The sequence below is a fragment of the Talpa occidentalis genome, unplaced genomic scaffold, assembly GCF_014898055.3.
Source record: "Talpa occidentalis isolate TD23 unplaced genomic scaffold, MPIMG_talOcc4v2.1 talOcc4.5, whole genome shotgun sequence".
Classification (NCBI taxonomy): Eukaryota; Metazoa; Chordata; class Mammalia; order Eulipotyphla; family Talpidae; genus Talpa; species Talpa occidentalis.
In genome coordinates this window covers 68,260,927-68,267,347 of record NW_023604861.1, presented here as the reverse complement: position 1 = coordinate 68,267,347, position 6,421 = coordinate 68,260,927, and the positions used below count along the sequence as shown (strand labels likewise).

At 42.1% G+C, this 6,421-nt stretch overlaps 1 pseudogene; it reads right to left on the bottom strand.

The window, feature by feature from the left end:
- Positions 1 to 4,841: 4,841 nt before the first annotated feature.
- LOC119260062 (U2 spliceosomal RNA) lies at positions 4,842 to 4,961 on the bottom strand (annotated as a pseudogene).
- Between the last annotated feature and the right edge of the window lie 1,460 nt (positions 4,962 to 6,421).

Here is a 6,421-nt window from a genome sequence, read left to right as displayed (position 1 = left end):
TTGCTAGGTTGCGTGTGGTTCTTCTCCTCCCTACTGTCTGTTTTCTAATTTGCCGTATGCGTTGGGACACTGTGTTGTTGGGACTGGCCGGCATCTTGGGTGGGCTTCTCTGTTCCCTCTGGTTCTACCAGGAGTCATCTGTCAGTTTCAAGCAGCCTTTAATGGAGAAAGGTCCCTGTTCTAAAATGCCGATGTGGGGACACACTCCCCTGTGCGCCTGGTCTGCCCGGCGGTGGGTTCCTGCTCCCCTCTGGGCTTGGACTGCAGGCCAGAGGGGGTCTGGCGTGGGCGAACTTCCCCTGCTCACCTCTGGCTCCTGAGGAAGCCTTCTGCAGGTAGTCTTTACTGAAGAAATGTCCCTGTTCTCTAAAATGGTGTGGGACACACTCCCTGCGCGTCTGGTCTCAGGCACACTCTTCTGCGCGCCTGGTCTGCCCCGGCTGTGGGTGCTCGCTCTCCCTGTGGGCTCAGACTACTTGTTCGGAAGGAGCCAGGTGTGGGCTAACTCCCCAGCTGGCCACTAGCTCCTTCAGTAGCCTGTGCTGGGGTCAAGTCGCTAGGTGGCGCCAGAGATCTCTCCTAGAGCCCTTGGGGAGCTGATTTTCCACCCCGTGGGACAGGGAGCAGAGCGGGGATGGTAGGGTACACCTCAACGGCCTTGGGGTGCTGTGTCTGCCCTGTGCCCCACCGTCGCGGGAAACCCACGCCCCTAATTTCGTGCCCCGGGTCTCAGTTCCAAAGCCCTCAGTTCCAGGACGCGGGCTGTAGCCCAGATCAGTGGCGCGGGAATGGCGCCTTTTGAAACCCGCTCCCCTGCCTGGGCGCCTTGTTCCTGCTCACTCAGGGAGGGCCTCCGCCGTCTCCCCCCAAGCCTAGGTCGCAGGCGCGGGGACCTGGGCAGCTGCGATCCGGTCTGGATCCGCGCCACTTTCCGCGCAGGCTTACCGGGCGGCCGGGGCTGTGTGCTGGTGCTGGTCTCCTCCTGGGGGGCGGGGCTCTCTTTAATGGCGCCTGGAGCTCACCTCCGCGGCGGATCCTGCAGGGTTCGCCTCAGCTCCCGTTCACGGGGTGTGGTGGCTGCAATAGTTCCTTTCCACTCACAGTCCCGCTTGCTGTGTCCGTTTTTCTTGTTGGCCGTTTTGGTTTGTTGTTTCCTCCTCTCTGCCGGGCGTAGAGTGCCGCCTCTGTGGGCGGGGGAGGGGAGCAGGGTTCTGCGCTTCCCTCCCTTCTCGTCCTCTTTTATGGCAACTTTCTTCTTCGGGCAGTTTGCTGGAGTCGTCCGTTTATCTTCCGTGTCCCAGTTCTCACTGGGACCTGCCGCTTTTCCTCCCTATTAACTTTTTTTAATGGGAGATCTTACTCGCAGCGTCTCCTCGCCGCCATGTTGCTCCGCCCACTCCCCTATTTATTTATTTTTTTAATTTTTTTTTTTTTTTTTGGGTATTGTTTCGTTCTCATTCATCCCACTGTTGGTTCTGGCTTTAGGAATCCTTGTAGTATTTTTTGGAGTGTGGGTTTAGTCTTAATGAAATTCCGGAGTTTCTGTTTGTCTGGGAATGTCCTTATTCTTTCTTCATAGAGGAAGGAAAGCTTTGCGGGATAGAGGATTCTTGATTATCATTTGTTGTCTTGAAGTCTGTTGACTATGACCCTCCACTCTCTCCTTGCCCATAGTGTTTCTTCAGAGAAGTTTGATGTCAGCCTGATTGGTTTTCCTTTGCATGTTATCTGTTTCTTCCCTCTTGTCAGCTTCATTATTTTTTCCTTGTCCTGGATTCTTGGGAGCTTTACTATTATGTGTCTTGCTGTATTTTTCCTTTCGTCATGGAAGTTTGGTGTTCTTCTTGCTTCTTGTATATCAATTTTCAGATCCTTCTTAGCGTTTGGGAAGTTCTCTTCAATTATATCCATGAATATTTTCTCTGTTCCTACATCTCTCTCCTCTCCTTCTGGGATTCCTATAACTCTTATATTTCCTTTCCTCATGGAGTCAGATAGTTCTTGAAGTCTCTCTTCAGTCTTTTTCATTCGTACTTCTCTTTCCTTTTCTGTTTTGGTTCTTTTTATTTTTGTGTCTTCGAGAGTACTTATTCGTTCTTCCATTTCATCTATTCTGCTTTTACTGCTTTCCCCAGAGTTCTTTAGTTCCTCCATTAATCCTTTGATCTCCTGCATTTCTTTCACTTCCCTCTTTAGCAATTCAATTTCATTCTTCTGATCATTATTTTCCCCTTATTGTTGTTTTCCTTTATGACTTCTGTCAGATTTTAATTATGGCAATTTTAAATTCTCTTTCTGGAAGGCTCAGAATGTCTTCCAAGTCACTGTTGTTGCATCCTGGTGGTTGACTTGCTTTTTGTGGTATGTCTTTTCCCTGAGGACTTGCTTGGTTGCTTGTAGTTTTTCTTCTCCCTGCTGCTTGTTTTCTAACTTGTCCCAGGTGTTGGGACGCTGTGTCACTGCTACTGGCCGGCATCTGTTTGGTGTGTTCTTTCTGTGATGTCAGAAACTGGTGGTCCAATCGAGTCAAAAGTGTTATGCCAGAATTCCAGTAGGGCTGTGGAACTATGAAGATGTTAGTGGTCACTGTCACAGAGAATCTTTTCCTTCTGTATTTGTTTAATTCCAGAGGTGGGTCTTGTGGTCCCACAGACTGCCCTGACCATGGCAGGATAACCCACTGGGCTCCAAATCGCTGGAACCCACTCTGGGCTCCGACTGTGGCGGCCAGATGAGGCCTGCCTTGTGGGGGCTTTTCAGCTCACCTCTGGGTGTGGGGGCAGCCCTTTGCCAGCTCCATGCAGTCTAGGTGTGTTCTGGACCTATTGCTCATTTTCAGTGGGGTTGTTTGTTTTTTATTGTGGAGTTTTATGAGCTCTTTATATATTTTGGAAATTTACTCCTCATCAGGTGTGTGATATGCAACTATCTTCTCTCAGTCTGTAGCTTGCCTTTTTGTTTTTATGGGAGTTTCTTTCAAGAAACAAAAACTCTTTAGTTTGCTGTAATCCATATATTTATTTTTGCTTTGTTTCCCTCACCACTGGAGTTTTGACTCCAAATACATCTCTGAGGTTGATGAACAGGAGTGTATCACCTATGTTTTTTCTTATGTATTTTATGTTTTCAGGTCTTATAGCCAAATCTCTAATCCATTTTGAATAATTTCTGTGTATGGACTTAAGTAATTATCCAGTTTCAATTTTTTGCTTGTGGTTGTCCAAGTTTCTCGACATTTTTTTAAAGAGGCTTTCCTTTCTCTATAGTATGGTAGTGATGAAATGTCAAAGATGAGCTGTCCCTATTTGTGTGGATTTATTTCTGGGCTCTCTATTCTATTCCATTGGTCTGTATTTCTGTTTTTGTTTTAGTGCTACACAATTTTGATTACTATTGCTATGTGTTATAGTGAGAAGTCAGGTTGAGTGATGTCTCCTGTTTCTCTTTGTACTGCTTTGGGTATTTGGGGTCTTTTGTGGCTTCATATAAATTTTAATATTGTTCTATTTCCTTAAAAAATTTCATTAGGATTTTGATGGGTATTGCATTGAACCTGTCAATTGCTTTAGGTAACAGGGCCATTTTATTCTTCCCATCAACAAACATTTCCATGAAAAATCCTTGGAATACCTTTCTACTTCTTTGTTTCTTATTATAGATTTCACTATATACATTCTTCTTCTTTGTTAAATTTATTCCAAGGTATTTCATCCTTTTTGGTGTGGCTATAAATGTGACTGTTTCCTTAATTTCTCTTTCTTCCAATTTATTGTTTGCATGTAGAAATGCAACTGATTTTTGTGTATTGATTTTGTATTCTGTGAGCTTATTGTGTTCATTTATTTTTTTTAGCAGTTTTTTTGGTAACATCTTTTGGATTTTCTATGCACATTATCCTGTAATCTATGATTAATCATAGTTTTACTTCTCCAGTTTGAATTATTTTATGTCTCTCTCTTGTTTAATTGCTTTGGCTAGAACTTCTAATACCATTTGGTGGACAAGCATCACCTATGTGGAGTATGATGATTCTGAATTGAATAGCACACTTTTTTCTAACGCCCCCTCAATTTGTCACATCTACTCATAAAAAAGCAAACTCTTCATAACATATAACTCACTGCCATCATATACCGTAATTAAGCATCTCTACCTGGAATTCTGTGATTAAATAACTCTCTGAACTAAAAATAGTGCACATATTTTAATATATTCCCTCAGGAATGGGCAGTGAGAGACTCTTGTATTCTTTCCTGTCATTTTTTTGAGGGGTGCCTCCTGTAATGCCTTAACACTTTGTACCAAGTAAACACAAGAAGAATAAAATTTTATGCTGATAACTGCATAGGTTGTCAGAATAGATGTTTACTCATGGTTCTGAGAATCCTAGAAATGTAATAACTTGTTTTTTAGAAAAAAATGGAGGAAAATTTAAAACAAAATAAAGAAGGCAAAACCAAGCTCACAGATATAAAGAACAGATTGGTGGCTGCCAGAGGCAGAGGAGTAGGGCCTATCTAAAATGGGTGAAAAGGACCAAACTTCCAGTTATAACATAAATAAGTCGTGGGGTTGTAATGGTTAGCGTTATTATAGTTATAGTTAGTGATAGCATATTGTTTATTTGAACATGTGAAGAGAGTAGATTTTTTTCATAGAATAGAAAGAGAAAAATAATTTTTTCCAAAGTATGGCAGAAATAAGGAATTCATCATGAAAACATACTTGGATGTAATTCTGTTGGCACAGATGTTACCTATGAACACACTCTCCTTAAACACTTTGCTGATTCCCATATTGTGAGCAGGCAGGAGTCATCTTCAAATCCATAGGCTCCCAGAAGAGAGTAAGGTATTTCTCAGAAGAACAGCACCTTCTTTCTCAGAAGGGTGCATGAACATTTATTAAACTGATAAGAACAGATACTACACTTGATCTTAGCCAAAAGACTGAGAAGCGATACATGAACATTTATGAAGTAGTTTAGGTTCAGGAGGCAAATAATTCATAAGAGTGTAAAAAAGGTGACTGGAAAAAATACTGCATTGTTATAAGATATTCAAATCTGGTATGAATGTTTGAGATAGCTGATGGTCAAAACAGGCAAGTCAAAGAAGTTGATCTAATTTAAGGTGATTTTGCAGCTAGAGGAATATTTTTTTCCATGACCTCAGTGATTAAGCAGTGGAGGGTGGGATTTTTTCCCTAAGATCAATGATGCTTCATATACTAGATGGTTTCATTTTACAACTATGGTCCTAAGAGACGATTGAGTTTGGCCAGAATTGCAATCAAGGAGATAGCAGCAAAATGAATAGGTCACCCATAGGAGGATGATACCCGAGTTGGGGCCCTTTGGAATGAGCCAGGGCACAAGAATTGGATGAAGTCCCAGAACATGATCATCATGATGAAAGGGACTGTGAGGCCATGGTTGCTACTGGATGCTAAAGGCATCACTAAAGCTTATATCCTGAAATGTTTTGCCTATGTTTAGTGCTATGTATTTTATGGTTTCAGGATTTATACCCAAGTCTGATCCATTTTGAGTTGACTTCAGCATATGGTGTGAGAACGTGGTCTAATTTCATTCTTTTGCATGCAGCTGTCCAGTTTTCTCAACACCATTTATTGAAGAGGTTATCCTTGCTCCAGTGCATGTTTCTGGCTCCTTTGTCATATATTAACTATCCATATGGTCGTGGGCTTATTTCTGATCTCTCAATTCTGTTCCATTGATCTATGTGTCTGTTTTTATTCCAGTTCCAGGCTGTTTTAATTATTATGGATTTATAATATAGCTTGAGGTCTGGAAGTGTGATACCTCCAATTTTTTTCTTCTTTGTCAAGATTGCTATTGCTATTGCTACTAGGGTCTTTTTGATTCCATATGTGTTTCAGTAGAATTTGCTCCAGTTCTTTGAAACATGATATTGATGTTTTCATTGGGATTGTGTTGAATCTCTTTATTTCTTTGAATATAATGGCCATTTTGAGAGCTTCTCTGTAGGTTTTAGCAGGGAACACAGCTACTCATATGCCGTTGAACCAAGAATGGTCTGTCTCTATTTGGGGAAGGCCATCATCTTTGAGCCCAAAGCTTAGGATGGGATGTACATCAAGTGGTGAAGGAAGAAGGGGATACCCACACAACCTGCCAGGCAGATCAGCTGAACAAACCCTGCAATCAATGGGGAGACAGATGTCACAGCCAGATTGCTTTCACATTCAGAATGGCCATTTTGATAATGTTGATTCTTCCAGTCCATGTTCAGTGTATATTTTTCCATTTCTTTGTGTATTTTGTTTCTTTCAGCAATTTGTTCGTATTGATCTTTTTCTTCTTTTGTTGGTTTACTTCTAGGTATTTAAATTTTTTGGATGTAATTATAAATGGGATTACTTAATTTCTTCCCATTCT